This window comes from Gymnodraco acuticeps, unplaced genomic scaffold (genome assembly GCF_902827175.1).
Source record: "Gymnodraco acuticeps unplaced genomic scaffold, fGymAcu1.1, whole genome shotgun sequence".
NCBI classification, from domain to species: Eukaryota; Metazoa; Chordata; class Actinopteri; order Perciformes; family Bathydraconidae; genus Gymnodraco; species Gymnodraco acuticeps.
The window spans coordinates 357,154-375,713 of NW_022992206.1; the positions used below are offsets into that span (position 1 = coordinate 357,154).

At 42.2% G+C, this 18,560-nt stretch overlaps 1 protein-coding gene across 2 annotated transcripts in view; it reads left to right on the forward strand.

Moving 5' to 3' along the window:
* The window catches only part of padi2 (peptidyl arginine deiminase, type II), a 67,241-nt gene that overhangs the window by 10,848 nt on the left and 37,833 nt on the right, over nucleotides 1-18,560 (forward strand). The gene's annotated exons all lie outside the window — the stretch shown is intronic.

An 18,560-nucleotide genomic window follows, 5' to 3' on the forward strand; every position in this document is an offset into this window, starting at 1 on the left:
TCAGCAGGGCCTTCAGCAGGGCCTTCAGCAAACTCCAACAATTATGCAGCAAGCTGCTCCCTGAAAGTCTTCTGGGTGTGTGGCTTTGTCCTGCTGCGGTCACTCCTCATCTAACAAAAAACAAAAAAAACAAAGAGATTAGATTAATTCACTGGCTTATACTTATAGGATAATATTGGACTATAAATGAATAATATTACACCAAATAAATAAGTAAACACATGTATATTCCTTCACTGGCCATTCATTTAGAAAATGTAACTCCAAAAAGACAAGTAACACTATTTAGCATTTTGGCTAATCATTCCTGTAGCTTCTTGGCTAAGCTAACACTGTGACGCAGTTCCACCAAACACAAAAGTAATATATAAAAAGGATAATATTGGACTATAAATGAATAATATTACACCAAATAAATAAGTAAACACATGTATATATTCATTCACTGGCCATTCATTTAGAAAATGTAACTCCAAAAAGACAAGTAACACTATTTAGCATTTTGCCTAATCATTCCTGTAGCTTCTTAGCTAAGCTAGCACTGTGACGCAGTTCCACCAAACACATAAGTAATATATAAAAACTAGGGCCGGGACTCGATTAAAAAAATTAATCTAATTAATTAGAGGCTTTGTAATTAATTAATCGAAATTAATCGCATTTTTAATCACATGTAAATATTTGACCTGAGAACAGTGAGAAGCAATTTTTTTCACATGGATTTTAGTATACCATTAGGCGCATTCACACCGCAGTACTTTTCCCACAAAGGTTCATGAGAATTTAGTTCATGAGAACTCTTTGAACCTGGGGGAGGATTAGGCAAATGAAGCCGCTGACGTCACTTCTTCTTCTTCTGCTTTTGGGTTTACTGGCAGGCCGCAAACCACTTCACGGCGTATACTGCCGCCCAAAGTCCCCGGCCGGAAGTCCCCGGAGTTGGGGACTGGCTTCAGTAGAAGCTGCTGGAAGTCCCAGCAGCCTTCCGAGTAAATCGCCAGAACGCCGACACCTCCTCATCTCCACCGCTCCCATGTTTTATTTTGTGTTGCCATAAGTTAGTCTCTCTGCATTTCTGCGCTGGGCTAATGCTAATAATGCTAATGCGAGGATAATAAAATGGCGGCTTCACAAAACTTTTTGGGAGTTTTACGGGGCGTGGTTTGCAATCAGCCAATCAGAAATATAGCTCTTTTCTCACAGGTGATACTTGAGGCTTGATGTGCTGCGGTGATATGCGAATTCCTTTTTGCATAATTTGCACACAACCGTGCTCTTATCGACGCTTCCATCCGTCCGTTTTTTAAAACAACATTTCCCACTGTTGTTCACTGTGGTTTGTTGTTGTCTGAAGTCATGAACGTTAGTTGGTGCTCCAGTATAATCGGTACGCCTGAAACTCATCCAGTGAGAAACGCTCCGCGGTGCAAAAATAAGTGCGATTAAAATGCGTTAATTTTTTTAACGCGTTAATTTTTGTGTGATTAATTAATCTTAATTAACGCGTTAAAGTCCCGGCCCTAATAAAAACAGAGAGATTACATACCTTTCCCGTGGTGGAAGTTCAACATCCGAGTCACTACTGTCCGGATCCAGGTCTGGCTGGAGGAGATCTTCATCATCCGACGAAGAGTCATCTGGTATGAGCTATCGTCAGCTAGCATCTCTAGCACCTGCTCGGTGTTGAAGCTCTCCCTTCTGGCTGCGTAATGCGTAATGGAGCAGGAGCGGGCGTAGTTTATACTACGCAGGATCATATCTTTGGAACCCATTGGTCGATTTGGGTGATTGACACCTTTTCTGAACCGTTAGAGCCAATAGAATCGAGTGACAGTTAGTAAGTCCCGCTAAACACTTACGTCAAGTAGAGAGAGGTTCGTGTAAACAGCACGTGAGACAGCATTAGCTCGGGACTGCAAAACGTTATACCTACTCTGCTGCCATGAATGTAATGATAGATTATCAGGAACAATTCTAAAGTGACTAATAGACATTGGATTAACCTTAAACAGCGTTTTTATTCCCTTGAACACGAGCTTTGATCACAAAACAGCAACGGTAAAACATAATTATTGTTATGGTTTTGAAAACTGTTGTTTTTTTTCTTCTCTGTTCTGGCTGATATCTCAGTGAGTTTGTGTCCTACAGTGATGATACTTATAATACAATAATCTGTGGAGTATCAGCTTTCAGATGATATGTAGTTTGTGCAGAAAATATTAAGTTTTAAAGATCGTTTTTGCTAGTTAGCACCGGAAGTAGCATCTGCCCGTTTTAGCTAAGGGCTAATGCTAACGCTTCTTGTGAGACTTGTGTTTTGTTTCGGTAAAAATGGTTCGTATAGTCAGTTAGCTGAGATTCTTCTCGTTAATCTGGTATAACACATTAATAGGTTTTTAAATATTAAGATGCCCTGAGACACAGTGTCGTGAAAAAAAAAAACAGGGTCCCCGCCGGTGGGGACCTTCGGGCTTAACAGGTTAAGAAACATGTCACCAAAAGACACCGTAGCTTGTAGGAACAAGACAAGGAGAAGGGAGAGGAAGAACCAGAGAATGCAGGGCAGACACCTCAAACAGTTAAATCTCAGATGGTGCCAGTGAATCAGATGCAGAACCGACAACCAGGAAGTTTCCGAGGAGGCACAGGTTTGAGGGATGTTACCATTGCAACCAAATGGGCCATTGGACCAGAGATTGCCCGCAACTACTAAGGCAACACCCCGGAAGTTACCCCGGGGGAGGTTTCTATGATTACGACAGAGGCAAGGGGTCCCAGAGATGTCAAAGACGAACCAAAATGCCACTGACAGCCTGGTATCAACCACAACAATGAGGAAGCTCAGAGGGCCAGACCACCAGGTGATGCATCTTTAGCACAAGGCCATTTTGAAAACCAGCTACATTGAGCCATATCTATCACCACAGGAGGGAGAGGTTTAATGTTATTTAAAAAATCGAGAGTAGAATATTGCATTTACATAAAAAACATCCACAGATTAGAACATTTAGCAGACTATTTTTGTAATTATGAGAAGGAAAGAGATTACGAGTGATGTTGTTCCCCCACACAGAAAACTATTGTGTCCACACAGCTAGTGAGGTCAAGACGATGGGTTTCCACCCAAAATATGAAGACGGAAACCTAGTACTCGCCCAAGAACTACACCGATTGCAGTTCAAGGGGCGGTGATACACCTGACGTGGAGCTGTTGAGACCTATAAACAGAAACTCGATTCTGCTGTGGTGAAGTCTGGCTACAAAGGGACCTCCCTTTGTAGCCTTTTGTCTCCCTTTTGTCCGATAGGGTCGCTTGTCTCAAACCAGTGAAGAAGTCAACAAGAACCCATTAGAACTAGAGAGTGACTGTTAGCGGGAGAACAGAGACGGAGCGACAGAGACTGGCACAACATTTTCCAGCCAGTATATAGATAGACCCCTGTCAGAAGACCGGGGCTGTGTTTAAAGGGGAACTTCATTTATTGTTAGTGGAAGTGTAGTTTTTTTAGTCAAACAATTATGTGATTTATGGAGTCAGATTACATTTTTCTCATCGGTCTGAAGTATCTGTTTTAAGGCAATGAGCTGCAGATTAAATAACATAACACTGATTGAGAGCTTGGATGAAGAAGTTGTAGGATTTTTACAACAGTTTCAAGAATCAGTTTTTATTTATTTATTCTTGAGTAACTTTACTGATTTATAGTGTAGTGCGTAAGGCAATATCTCATTTTGAGTGAGGGGCACCAGCCCTTCATGCATGTCACCCTCTGTGAAAATTGTTCGTATTTTCCCTCTAGTTTGGATAAATATAATTGTATCTTGATTCTGATTGGCCAGAAGACATTATCAAAGATATTCTATTGAGAAGACGATCACTACGTGACAAACGTTTTCAAAACCGTTTCTAGTCTTCGGTATTTCCAGACAAGTGGCTGCTGAAATCAATCTTACTAACTGCCGTCTGTGCAATTTACTCCGCAAGTTGGCGGACTTTATTTTGCTTACTTTAACATCATTTTTCATGGTGGGGCTAAGCCATTTCTTGGTATGGGTGTAGCCTACCCCAGCCATACCCTGGAGCTGCCACTGGTGGGATGTATGGGGCGGGCCATTCTGCGAATGCGTTAAATGCGTTAAATATTTTAACGCAATTAATTCAAAAAATTAATTACCGCCGTTAACGCGATAATTTTGACAGCATTAATTTGTATAGATTGTAAACTAAAGTGAAAACCTATTTTTTGTTTTACATCTGAAAAAGAGTCCAATTTTTGTATACGTTATTATAGTACTCATTATTTAAATTCTGTAACTGACACATCCAGGGATAAAATAGAGATTATGTCAAGAACAAAGCCAAACCAATTGTGGGGTCCCCTAGGGATAAGAGTCAGAATAGCATTGTTGATTGTGCTCATTACACTTGGCACCTTTCTGGTTGGATGGGGAGTACAATATCAAGTAAGACATGGATCCATTAGTCCACTCATAGAGAATGCCCACATCACTAACAAAACTCCAGCTGTGTTTCAGAGACTTTCACTTATCCCCAGAACCAAAATATCAGCTGAGCAACAAGAGGAGGAGTTAGAAATACTCGGTCCCAAAGGTGAGGCGGTTATAATCAAGATGATTCACCCTCCCAATATGCAGTTATTGTATCAAATGATGAGATGGGTTTAAGTTATCGGGATATGTAAGTGATGGGGATTTACAGATTAGGGGAATCTCCAAATATACTGGATCCATGTTTTAGTCTGTACCAGAAACACCCCCGGTTAAGTTTATGAACAACCGACCGGTGACCTATCTGAGCATCAGATTTATCAGGAATAAAGTCGAGGAGGTCAAGGCAAAAACAGCAGCCGATGAGTCAAAAAACTACGTCTTCCGAGTTCGCGGTCCACCCTGGAACCTGCGACTAGTCAAACTAAGAAAGCAAGAATAGATCTCGAACCCATAACCCAATATAGAGAAAACGGACACCCAGCAACCACCAATAACAATGTAATATTGACAACTGAAAATCAATCTGAAATCAGTGACCAAGAAGTGAGTGAAAGCCTGTCAACCATAAATACAACCTCTGTGGATGACTCAGCCGACAACATTGTAGGGACCACAACCAACAGACATAATCAATGGCGAACAATCTTGATCAACTGTGGTGGCGTAAAGGGCAAGACCCCCAACCTGCATGCTCTCATCGATGACACCAAACCAGATTGCATAATTGGGAATGAGACATGGCTAGATGAAACCATAAAGAATGGTGCAATGTTCCCCAAACACTATACTATCTTTAGAAAGGATCGCAATATAAACGGAGGTGGAGTCTTCATCAGCATAAAGGAAGGCTTTACAGCAACAAGGATTGCAACCACAGACACAGAAATAGAAATCATGTGGGTCTCGGTCAAGATTTCCCAAGCGAGCAAAACATTCTACATTGGTAGCTTCAATAGACCACCAAGTGACCATCACACCAAACTGGATGAGCTTCGGAAATCAATTTCTCTATTGCCTGGTAACGCATCAGAAAAAACAATAATTCTAGGTGGTGACTTCAACGCACCTGGTATAGATTGGGAAAATGAACAACCAGGGATAAACAACATAGCTCTAAACCAGGGGTGCTCAACCAGTCGATCGATCGCGGGGAGATTCCCAGTCGATCGCGAGATGTGTCTAAATATAGAACAACAATATTCTGTTTTATCGTTAATGTCCTATAACATAATCTTCCTGTGCCAGAATAATGCACTTGAATGCATCAAAGCTTTGTGATTGGCCGGCGTGACCCCATGTGTTGGGGCGTGGCTGGTGGGCAGTGGGCAGTATTTCGCTGACGTTGTCCGTGTCAACAGGAGTGACAGTCCGCACACACACAAGACCGCAATTATGGCAGAAGCAAAAGAGCCCAAAATATATAATTTTCACTCCGAGTGGGAGGATGATTATTTGTATCTATTCCAATTCAAACTCCATCTGTCTCATCTGCAATGCGAGCGTGGCTTTATCGAAGAAGGGTAATTTAGGAGCGGCATTTCAAAACAGTGCACAAACGCTACGAAACGGAATTCCCTCCTAATTCTGCCCTACGCTCCCAAAAGGCGAGGGGCCTGAAAGGACAGCTAAATGCACAGCAGTCCATTTTCACCAGGCCCAACAACAAGAGCAAGGCTGCTACCTTAGCATCTTATCGTGTCAGTCACTTTCTTGCGAAACACATGAAGTCTTTCAAAGATGGCGAAGTTGTGAAAGAAGCATTCCTGGAGGCTGCCGACGCGCTTTTGGGGACAGTAAACAACAACAATAACAGTAGCATTTCAACAGGTTTTTGATATAATAAAAACTCAAGTTGGATACCGTTATTAATCAGCTGTGAGTTTTAGTTTGTTTGAACTTAGTCATTATAAGTATTGTACAAAATGGTATAAGAATGCAAACTTAAATTGATTATAGTCTATTATCAATTCAGGTTAAGAAACTTTTGCTTGCATCCTATTTTAAAGGCATTTATTTTTATACTCTACTAAAATGCAACAAAAAAGGGTTTGATTCTATTAATTTTGTCTTATTTATTGCACTTTGGCAGCAGATTCCTGTGTAGCTTCAGATCTGAGTTGTCTTATTAGTAAGCCTAATTTATACTTTTGAAGCAACACTATTTTTATATAATGGCAAAGAAAGGGTTCAGCGTCTTTTCTTTTTTTCCTGTGTCATATGTGGCAGCACTGTTCAATGTTTCTTGAAAACATTACCCACTGTAGTATGTGACGTGTGAATAAACTCCAACTCTGTATCAACAACACTGTTGTGTAACTTCAGTTAAATACTTGTATGTGTGTAGATTAGAAAGAGCCGAGGTAAGATAAAGGATCTGCAGTATTTTATGAGGTATTAATCGTACAAAGGTCAGTTTTATACAAGTAGAAGTGTGTATATAACTGGTAGTAGTGTCAGTAATGGCTATGCCTCTCTATTTGGACTGGTAGATCTCGGCAGACTGGCAACTTTAAAAGTAGCTCTCGGTTCAAAAAAGGTTGGGCACCCCTGCTCTAAACCAACATGTTTTAGACATAGTCAAAGAATACTCACTAACACAAGTACAACTCGAGCCTACTCGAAAACAGAACATATTAGACTTGATATTCACTTCAAATCAAACGCTCGTGCAAAATGTGCAAACAATACCAGGCATATCAGATCACTGTGCTGTCATGATGGACTCTAGTATACAAATAAAGCCCAGAGAAACATTTACAAATGTTCATTAGCAGACTGGGAAGCCATCCAAACTGAGCTGGAAGTGTTCAGCACAGAATGTGTTAGAACAGAAAACCAGCTAACTGTGAATGACAACTGGAATATGCTCAGAGATGAACTGTTTTCACAGATGGATAAGCATATCCCGAGCAAGTTCACTACCACACGGCACAACCTGCCCTGGCTCACTCACTGCATGAAACGCCAAATAAAAAATAAAAATAAGTTATACAACAAAACCAAGCGATCAGGCAAAACTCGTGATTGGGAAAACTTCCGCAACCAAAAGAAACATGTTCAAAATAACCTTCGCAGTGCACACTGCGACTATATCGAAAACACACTCACCCAGAGTCTTGCTGAAAACAATACCAGACTATTCTGGAAATATGTCAAAGAGTGTGGAGCGGACAACATTGGAGTGTCCCCTATTAGAGAGGGTGAAGACCTCTACAGTAGCAGCAAAGACAAGGCTGAACTCATCAACAAACAATTTAAATCTGTATTTACTAAGGATGATGGTAGCCAGCCCTCTATATCAGGAGATCCAGCCCCGCAGATAGAAGACCTGATCATCACAACTGAAGGAGTGACCAAACTACTGGCAAATATTAAGATCAACAAGGCTAGCGGCCCAGATGGTCTACCCAATCGTATACTCAAAATGCTGGCCCCCCAAATAGGCCCACTGCTCAAGTGCGTATTCACGCAGTCACTGCAAACAGGAAATCTACCCGATGACTGGCTGCAGCCAAACGTTACGTCTATATTCAAGAAAGGGGACCGGCACACCGCCGCAAATTACAGACCAGTTTCCCTGACAGTAGTATGTTGTAAACTCCTGGAACACATCATTTGCAAACACCTGTTGAATCACCTGGAAAGGCATAATGTCCTCACCCCGTTCCAGCATGGATTTCGACAAAACCATTCATGTGAAACTCAACTCCTAGTCACAATGCATGACCTGGCAAAATATCATGACCAGAAATTGCAAGTCGATGTGGCAATCCTTGATTTCTCAAAGGCTTTTGACACGGTTCCACATAAGCGCCTGTTGCTAAAGCTGGCCCACATGGGTATAACCGGCCCAATACTTGATTGGACCACAACCTTTCTCATGCAAAGAAGCCAACAAGTAGTCGTAGAAGGGGTGAAATCAAGTACAGTTCACGTTGACTCTGGTGTCCCACAAGGCACTGTGCTGGGTCCATTGCTTTTCTTATGCTACATTAATGACCTGCCGTCACATGTAGCATCGACAGTGCGGTTATTCGCGGATGACTGCCTGCTCTACAGGCCTATTAACCGAGACCAAGAAGATCTACAGGGTGACCTGACTAGACTTCAGGAATGGGCTAACACTTGGGGAATGTGCTTTAATACTAGTAAGTGCTACATCCTACGAACAAGCAGATCAACAAACCCGCACATTAAAAACTATACTCTATGTGGCCAGGTGTTAAAAGAGGTGACCCACCAGCCTTATCTTGGGGTAGAAATCCATAACAACCTGAAATTTGGCCAACACATTGGCCAAATTGTAACACAGGCAAACCGTTCGCTTGGCTTCCTACGCCGGAACCTGCGCCGGAACCTGCGACGCTGTCCCCAGAAACTGAAGGAGACCGCTTTTGTGGCCCTAGTACGTTCTAAACTAGAGTACGCCAGCTCGGTCTGGGACCCCTACACTGATAAAGACAGTGATGCCCTGGAATCAGTACAAAGAAGAGGTGCAAGATTCATTTTTGGAGATTATGAATGGGACAGCAGTGTCACAGAAATGCTCAAGCGGTTGAACTGGGTGGAATTAAGTGAAAGGCGGTGATTGGCTCGTTTGCTTCTCTTCTTCAAGATTGTCCATAACATCTCAGCCATTGATGCATCAATGTATCTAGAGCAAAGCCAACTCTTTGAACTTCGAGCGAATTTTCGCAACTAGTGACACTCTTAAATACTCCTTCTTTCCGAGAACAATCAGAGAGTGGAACTTGCTACCAGAAGAAGCTGTCATCGCAGAAACCGTGGAGTGCTTCCGGCACATTTTAAGAGACATTTAGCGGGGATCATCCATCCCCCACTGAGCGTGATACCTCTGGGTTCTGCTCAGTATTAATCCAGATCCAGCACAATTATTTAAAAATGATTACAGTAGAAACAGGCTACTAACCCACAAGTACAGCTTTGTACGTACAAACTCTATGAACAAAATTCCCCAGCAGATTGTGGCGACATTGCAGATATGTCCAGTCACAAAAGTTACTTATGTTCTAAATAACAGTGAGATTTAAAGTGATGGAGAAAATATGGGGACGTTCTTTTATAGTGTGTGAAATATGTGGTGCTTGAAACATGTAGGTATTTCAATTTATGGAAGAAGATGGTTTCCTGAAAGAGTTATTTGGAGTAGCCATGTTACAGTGGGTGAAAACAATGTTTAGGGATATGGCAAAACCATTGGTAGACATTAATTGGGTTAGATGACATTTAACATCTAAGACAGATAGTAAGATTAGGAAAATAGAGTGGAAAGGATCGGATTTATTTTACCTCAGTGTGTTAGAATTAACTATAGGTAATGCGTCCCGAGATCTCTCTCTCTCTTTCCGCCTGTCAGACCGCTACGACCCCATCTTCCAGGCAGACAAAAGACCTCACCACAGGAGACTCCTCCTTCTCCATCGAACAGACAGAGAACCAGAGCTGAAACACTGCATCCAGAACCATCTCCACCTGAGGCATCCAGAACCAAACAGCATGCTATAGAAGGCACACTCTCATCGGTCCCCCACAGGACATGAAGTTCCAAGCTGAGCCATGAGATTTGGCACAAGAGCAGAGTGTGGGACATGAGAGCAGAATACGCCCTCCATGCAACAGCGAAGAGAATGTAGAGGAGGAGATGAAATGCAAAGCAGTTGGGCCACTGGAAAGAGTTACAGCGGAAGGATTCAAGAGTGGATGGACTGAGGAGAGGACAGGACGGAGGTGAAGACAGGACGGAGGAGTTGGCGTGGTCCGGCAGAACGTGAGGGGGTCGTGGCTTGACAACCAGAGGGGGAGAGAAGGAAAACGGGAGTGAGTGAGTGTACACATAAACACACTTATTGACCAACGAGAAATACGTAAGGAAAAATATTTATTAGCCATGAATTAATCAATTGGTACATTTATAAAGTAAGAAAGAGGAAACTATTAAATAATCCTAAAAACATACTGAGGGTAGAACATATTATTCAATCGTTTCATCATATAAACAAATTATTCTTTAAGAGATTCTTATTCATGTGTGAATTTGGGGAAGATTTAATTTGTTACAACTTACAATATAGATATACAGTTTAAAGGGATAGTTTTAGTAACCACTCTATAAAAGCAGACAAATCTTTATTTGAATGGAAAATGTTAAAGGTGGAGCTAGAACCAAGCCAAAGAAAGTATTCCAAGCTAGAGTATTGATTTCACCATTGTAGCATGGTTATTACCATAGGAGAACTGTTAAGGTGGAAATAACATTTGTTTGTCGTCCAAGATGTTTTAAAAAGACACTAGGCAAAGAGCGATTGCAAATTTTAATTTTGAAAAACTAATATAATTGGGAGTAATACATGCAGGGCCTTGGATCACTCATTGTGATGGTGCATATTTTTGACAACCAATATCGTTCAGGGAGAAGGGGTCGCTCGACCCACCCTGCAGATGTTTTAAATTTTGCTTGCAGCTTCAGAGGGAGCGCACGGCACCAGACTATGAGTTTTAAAAGACAAGCGCCACCAGCTCCTAATGGTCATCCATTCACCAGATGACCTGACATTTAGAGATGTTATTTAAAGGAGAAACATATCTGCCATAAGTGAAAATTCCTGAATTGAACTACAAACCATTAATGAAATGACTTCTATTTTTAAAATCCTTGTTAAAGGAGGGAGTAATTATCACATGCTCGGGCACCCAAGGTTCCACACACTGTAAAAGGAGTTAGCATAGTTATTTAAGTAGACCAGAATTGAAGATAAATTAGTATAATGAGTTATAGATATTCCACCGGTTTTAACACAATTTCAGGGACTTTATCACTGCATTAGAACAGACCACCCAAAGGTACTGAAGTAGGAACTTTTAAGTGATGAAATTCTACAACTGTTGTAACTGACCAAAATCTTCTCCCAGAAATGACTGTCTAGAATGCCGTATCCCAGAGTAGGTGTTTGGTGGTATCGTGGAACTAAAACCTTGTACTCAGTCTTGCCACAGGATTGGGCTGGGACCTTTGCACTAGTACAGTCAGTAATGTTTTTTATGTAGTTAATCAACATGGCGAAACACCTCAAAGCCAGTAGGGCTAAGACACCAGTCCCAGGGGGAGTTTAGGCTCCACAGTGTACAAGGATAGCATAGGGGCACCCAGGGGAGGCCTAGATGTTGCATTTCCATGTCCTAACGTACCGATTGATCACAACGGCCTCTTCTAGAGAACATATTGCTTTCATACCTTAAATGGTATGAAAGGAGGGAGGGTACATTTCTCATGAGGAGACAGTTACAAATGCTAGCAGAACAAGACAACCCACCCCCATATACAGATGTTGATGAAAAAGATGAGATTGTTCAATGAATGTCCAGCCAATGTGATACTTTAAATGATATCATGTGAAGAAGTGAGCAAACTAAAATGCTAAAATGGAGTGAATCCATTTCAATTTACTTTACACTATTCCAAGATAGTTTATTTTTATTTTTCAATTTACTTTACACTATTCCAAGATAGTTTATTTTATTCTTCATTATTTTATACTATTCTAAAATGGTAGATTTCATGTTTTATAAATCATTGCTATTCTAAAATGGTTAGTTTCTTTTCACTTTGTAAAAAAAAGTGCCTTAACACTGAGCGTGGTATGAGAACGGTTTCTGTGAAAGGAGGAAGAAATGTTCTAATACCAAGCCATTGCTGCTATTTTGAAGAATGATATTGAATGTTAACACTAGAAGTTATGCACAAGGGAAAACTTTTATGTTTGAACACAGTCAATAGTCACATCAATAGTTTAGGTGAAAATGTCGATGGAGCAACCATACATTTTTATGCGGACGATACCGTGATGTACTGTGCAGGTCCCTCCATTAAGGAGGCTGTTATTGAATTGCAAGCAGTTTTTAACATTATTCAGACTCAGCTCTCTGAACTAAAGCTTCTTTTAAATGTTGAGAAAACCAAGGTAATGCTCTTTTCTAAAGCTAAAAAGACACCAGAGCCTGTTGTAGATATTGTAACTACGCAAGGAATACAAATTGAAGTGGTTACCTGTTACAAATACCTTGGTATCTGGCTTGATGATTGTCTCACTTTTAAACGTCATGTAAATAACCTGCTTAACAAACTGAGGGTTAGGCTAGGTTTCTTCTACAGGAACAAGTCCTGTTTCTCGCTTGAAGCCAGGAAAAGGCTAGTCACTGTGACCTTTTTACCTGTGCTGGACTATGGTGATTTGATTTATATGAATGCACCTGCCAATTGCCTGAACAAGTTAGATGCTGCGTATCACAGCGCACTGAGATTTGTGACAAACTGTAAAGCATTAACCCATCACTGTACCCTGTATGCAAGGGCAGGTTTGCCTTCGCTAACTGTACGGAGGCTCAGTCACTGGTACATTTTTATATACAAAGCCATGTTAGGGAAACTTCCATCCTACATCTGCTCCCTGATCTCACAGCGAATTGTAAGTGGCTACTGCCTGAGATCGAATGCTGTAGTTTTATTAAATGTGCCAACTGCTAGGACTGTCTTAGGGAAGATAGCTTTTAGATGCACATTTCCTCTGTCTTGGAATAGTCTGCAATTGAAATGGAAACTGAGCAATTTGGTGCCACTAAATGTTTTTAAAGCTCGGTTGGATGCTACTCAATCGGAAGCTGTTGGTACCTGCTCATGTGGATAGTTATTGTAAATTGTAATCCCTGTAATGATGCTGTAAGATGTCCTTTTTGTTGTTCTGTTTATGTTTTTATGTTTCATGTGGAACCTACTTGAGCAGGTCTCCCTTGAAAAAGAGATCAATGATCTCAATGGGATACACCTGGATAAATAAAGGTTTGAAATTAAATGAAATGAGTCAAAGTATTTTTTGTATTTTTGTAAAGTTGAGGCTATTTGAACCATTCCATTTTGATTGTATGTTTTTGATATGAGTTATGTACTATGCAAAGTTCAGATGAAGAACTCATTGATTTCAGTATTACACACCTTTTAGGTGTGTAAGGAGGGACTGTTAGAAATTAAAATCAATGTTTGATAGCATAATGTAGCTTAAACATACCGTCAGTTTAAATGCTATTTTCTTCTGGAAAAAAACGGAAGTTCTCAATACCAAGCTTTTATTCTGAAAATCCTTCATCTCCGGTTAGCATTTAGCATGTGGCTAATATACCATTTCCTATAGATGTGACTTTAGCAGCGAAATGACATGGAGTGATGCACACCGAAACCTACTGATTTAACACTACAACTAATTGAACCAAGATATTATTATTGCTGAATATTAAATGAAGGTACAGTTTATTTGAATTATTTCACACACAGTGACGTCACAAGCTACCCACAATGCAACGCGCGCCATATATATATATAAATACGCCATTTTCCTGGAGGTGCTAATATCCTGGAGGTGCTAATATAAACAGCTAGGTAATGCAGCCAGGCAGAGCGCACTAGGTTTTTTTTCAGAATTAACGACCGAAGAAATCGCTGCATGTCTTCGGATTACATCTCTGGACTTGAGGGGTGTGCTCTAGGTCGTTACCAGCGTAAACTAGAGCTGTGTGGGTTGTCCGATTGCCCTTACAGACTGCCTGCAGATGTATGGAAAAACGACTCTCGAAAGTGGCCTTCGGTCGATTTTGGCAGCATCTACGTCTATCTTCTGGAAACACCAGGTGAATACCCCACTTGTCACAATAATATTATCATGCCAATGCATATATGTGGTATTTTAGAGTTGACTAGATATTGATTAAGGCAATAGACTATGATATTCTGCTTGCACCTCGTGTGAAATGGCGGATACCGGAAGTACGGTGTCGCCCTCGGCCCAAAACCCGTATGTGTGTGTGAAAGAATACGTTATTGTTTACAGACGTGGGTAGCATGTGACAACATCCGGAACTACCGGAAACCAAAATGCTGTGAAGTATTTCCTGTATTTTTTAGAGTGTTGATTTCAGCATTTGAAATGTATTTAGATGAAAAGTCATGAAAGAGGTTAGGAGGAGAAGAGGTGTGTCGAGTTATACAATGAATGTAAAATATCAAAATCCTCCGTTTAACACAATATCGGACACAGAAGAACGAGGGGGAAGTCTCCTGCGTCACCACAGCCCATAGAGAGGAGGAGCAAACAGCCAGCAAGCGGGAAGGACGAATGCTTGTGAGCTCTCTTCTGCACGGCCACAACTGCGAGAGGAAGCTGCAGCCTTTCTCTCCTCACTGAACAATCTTCTGCTTGTAACATTACCGCGCCTTTTTATTAATTAAAGTACCCATTTGAAACTTTTCAGAGACTCCATTTAGTCTCCTTTTATAAAGCTTCTCTCCTGGACGTGAGAATAACGAACACAGTTAACAAAATGCACTACTAAAAACACACTGACGTCAATAACCATGAAATCATGAAATGTAGATCAAGATAAGCATTTACCATTTAAACATTAATGCTCAAAACATTGTTGTAAACGAAATAAATGTCTAGTGCTTGTTAGCACTGTATAGTAATACACAATATATAGCTACTGTAACTCTATCAACCATAACTCATATTTGCTAAATTTAACTGAACTCTCAAAAGAGCTAGGTGGCTAACACACCACGAGGCCCGCAGCATGCAGGCAGCAACTAGCATGTAGCATGTAGCGTGTTGCTTCACTCACCGAGGAAAATAAAATAACAATCAAAACTCTCGCGGATACAAGCGGCCGAGATGGGTTTTCTCCGCAGGGTGGCTGGTGTCTCCCTTAGGGATAAGGTGAGAAGTTCGGTCATCAGGGAGGGACTCGGAGTTGAGCCGCTCCTCCTTCGCGTCGAAAGGAGCCAGTTGAGGTGGTTCGGGCACCTAGTTAGGATGCCACCTGGGCGCCTCCCTAGGGAGGTGTTCCAGGCACGTCCAGCTGGGAAGAGACCAAGGGGTAGACCTAGGACCAGGTGGAGGGATTATATCTCTTCGCTGGCCTGGGAGCGCCTTGGGATCCCCCAGTCAGAGCTGGTTGATGTCGCCAGGGAAAAGAAAGTTTGGGGCTCTCTGCTGGAACTGCTACCCCCGCGACCCGACCACGGATAAGCGGAAGAAGATGGATGGATGGATGGAACTCTCGCTTTCCAAAGCAGCTCCAACCTCCAACGACAACCCCAGAGATTGGACCACCACCGCCCCGGTAAAACTCTCAATTTGCGCTGTTTTGTGCATATAATGATTACAAGTGTCTCCGTTCATCCAGCTGCTCCCTCACACACACGTCTTCAACGTGCCCTCACTTGGCAGATTTTAGTCCAACTGCAATCATGATTGCATTATGAACCAATGAGCTTTGTTAACCTTGTAACCTTGGTTTATCCCTATCCAGTGGGTTACAAACACATTAAACGTGTGTATACCAAATAAAAGGGCAACAGAGGGTAGCAGAATGCCATTGTTAGCCCACATTAAACAGAGCTGTGAGGAGGATGTCATTTCAATGCAGATCCTGGTGATGGCAGACCACAACGAGTTTTTTTGTAGGCCTACAGTTTAAGGCAGTCAACCACAGTCCTCTTTTGTTGCTATCCAACACAGGAGAGATTTTATTGTACCAAAGAAATGTATGTAAGACGTTTTCTCAAATGCCAGCCTCCACAGCACAACAGAGCAAGGCTTGATCCCAGACTGGGTAGAGTGGGAAGAACGGCACACAGATCCCCTCTGGGATTTTTTGGAATATCCAAAAATAAAAGTCTGTTATCATTCGAGACTGAGAGGGCATCTATTTTGAGAGGGGTCTGCCTGCAGGCCTCCACTCTCAGGACAGTTCCGTTGTAGGCAAGGCAAGTTTATTTATATAGCACCTTTCAACACAAGGCAATTCAAAGTGCTTTTCAAAAAACGAAAGACATTAAGAAAATGGCATTTAAAATCAGTCATTAAAAAGAAAAGATAATAAAATAAACATTAAAAGAAAAAATACATGAATAAAAGTTACAGTGCAGTTTAAGATGTGAATAGTTCAATTAAAAGCAGCGGCAAAAAGAAAAGTCTTTAGTCTGGATTTAAAAGTAGTCAGAGTTGCAGCGGACCTGCAGTTTTCTGGGAGTTTGTTCCAGATATTTGGAGCATAATAACTGAACGCTGCTTTTCCATGTTTAGTTCTGACTCTGGGGACAGAAAGCTGACCAGTCCCTGAAGACCTGAGAGATCTGGATGGTTCATAATTTAGCAGTAGGTCAGAAATGTATTTTGGGCCTAAACCATTCAAAGCTATAAACCAGCAGCAGTATTTTGAAATCTATTCTTTGACACACAGGAAGCCAGTGTAAAGACTTCAGAACAGGAGTGATGTGATCCACTTTCTTACGTCCCGTCCACACAGCGGCGTGCGTTGAAGCTTCCAACGCTTCTGCCCATTCACTTTGAATGGGGTGACGTCACTTTTAGCCGAACTGCATTTTGGGAAGCGACATGGAGCGTTGCTGGCGTTGCTGGCTTCAAAAGTTGAGCAATGTTCAACTTTTGAAATGAAATCCCGTTTATGAAAATCTGCCAGTACAAGCGCTAGCCAATCAAACCGCGTGTATGCTGGGAGAGACAACGCAGGTCATTTCCTCATATTCCAAAAAATGGAGGGAAAATTCATTATAGCGGTAGTGAATCACCCGGTGCTGTATGATCAGTCTCTGTTCATCTACCGGGATACAAACCGGAGGAGCGAGGCATGGAGGGAGGTGGCAGAGACAGTGGATGAAACTGGTAGGTTTTCGCCTGTTTGGGGATTTTATATCCAGTTTACTTCGTTTTAACATTGCTATTGCTTTGTATGTCGGGGGCGGGAGATTCATGTGATTGGTTGTTGATCGCGTTGCTCGCAAAAAATCCCCAAGCTTCAGATACGCCCACCTCCAAGCGTCAACGCACGCTGCTGTGTGGACGCTCCGTTAGTGTTAGTGAGGACTCGAGCAGCAGCGTTCTGAATTAGCTGCAGCTTTCTAATAGATTTTTTAGTGAGACCTGCAAAGACACCATTACAGTAGTCCAGTCTACTGAAGATAAAAGCATGGACAAGTTGTAGGCTCCACTGTCAGGACACCTCCACTCTCAGTACAGGAAGTGACGATTCTGACAAACATGTTTTTTTCCCCGCCCCCCGAAGGACTCGTCTGATGGAAGTTTTCAAATTACAATGGAGACTCATCACGGAGGTGATGAGTCTGCTCACCATGCACTTTGGGTCGGCCTTGGTCAAGCCCTTTTGACCCCCCCAGCCTGGTTCTCGTAAAAGATGACAGGGGACTCTGCCCGCCTCACGAGTGCCCTATTTTTTTCACTTTTCCCCCTATTTTCCCCGGTTTTATTAATTTTGGCTATTTCACCCGGTTCCTTCTACCGGGGAGTCGACACTGCCCGGTCTCGAGTCCCCCCACGGCCTGTGTCCAGCCATTCTCCCCCCCCCCCCACTCATCCATATATTAACGGATTTTGACAATTTTTGTTGCATTTTTCTCCTCTCACTGATCGAATGGCAAACGCGACCCACCATCGGAGGGCCTCCACCGGCCCGGCTTAGTGCCGGTGCTCTGGCAGTCGGTTCCTCCGAACTGCGGGTTCGACTCTGATGGCCTGGAGGGTGTGCTGCGTTGGGGTGGGGGACTTCCCCCACTCTGCGTGGCCGATATCAAGCGTGACCAACACGCACCGTCTGACTCAGGGGTCCCACCACGGGTCCCGCAGCAGGGTGGAGGTTCCCGGCTGGAACCTCCCCAGCTCCGCCGCGTTGCCCCCGGCAAACACGGTTGTTTCTCAAACCCTCCACTGTTGTCTAGCGGGTGTACCTAAAATACAAGATGTCGTTATTTATATATCTATATATAGATAAGTGTCAGTGCGATTTTATTTTGTATTAGCGTGCATTTCCTGTTCGGAAAGTGATGCTGTAGGCTACTGAGAGTAAACAATACAAGGTGTCCCTATTTTTATACATATATAGCCTACATATATATATAATAAGTGTCAGTACGATTTTATTTTGTATTTGCGTGCATTTCCTGT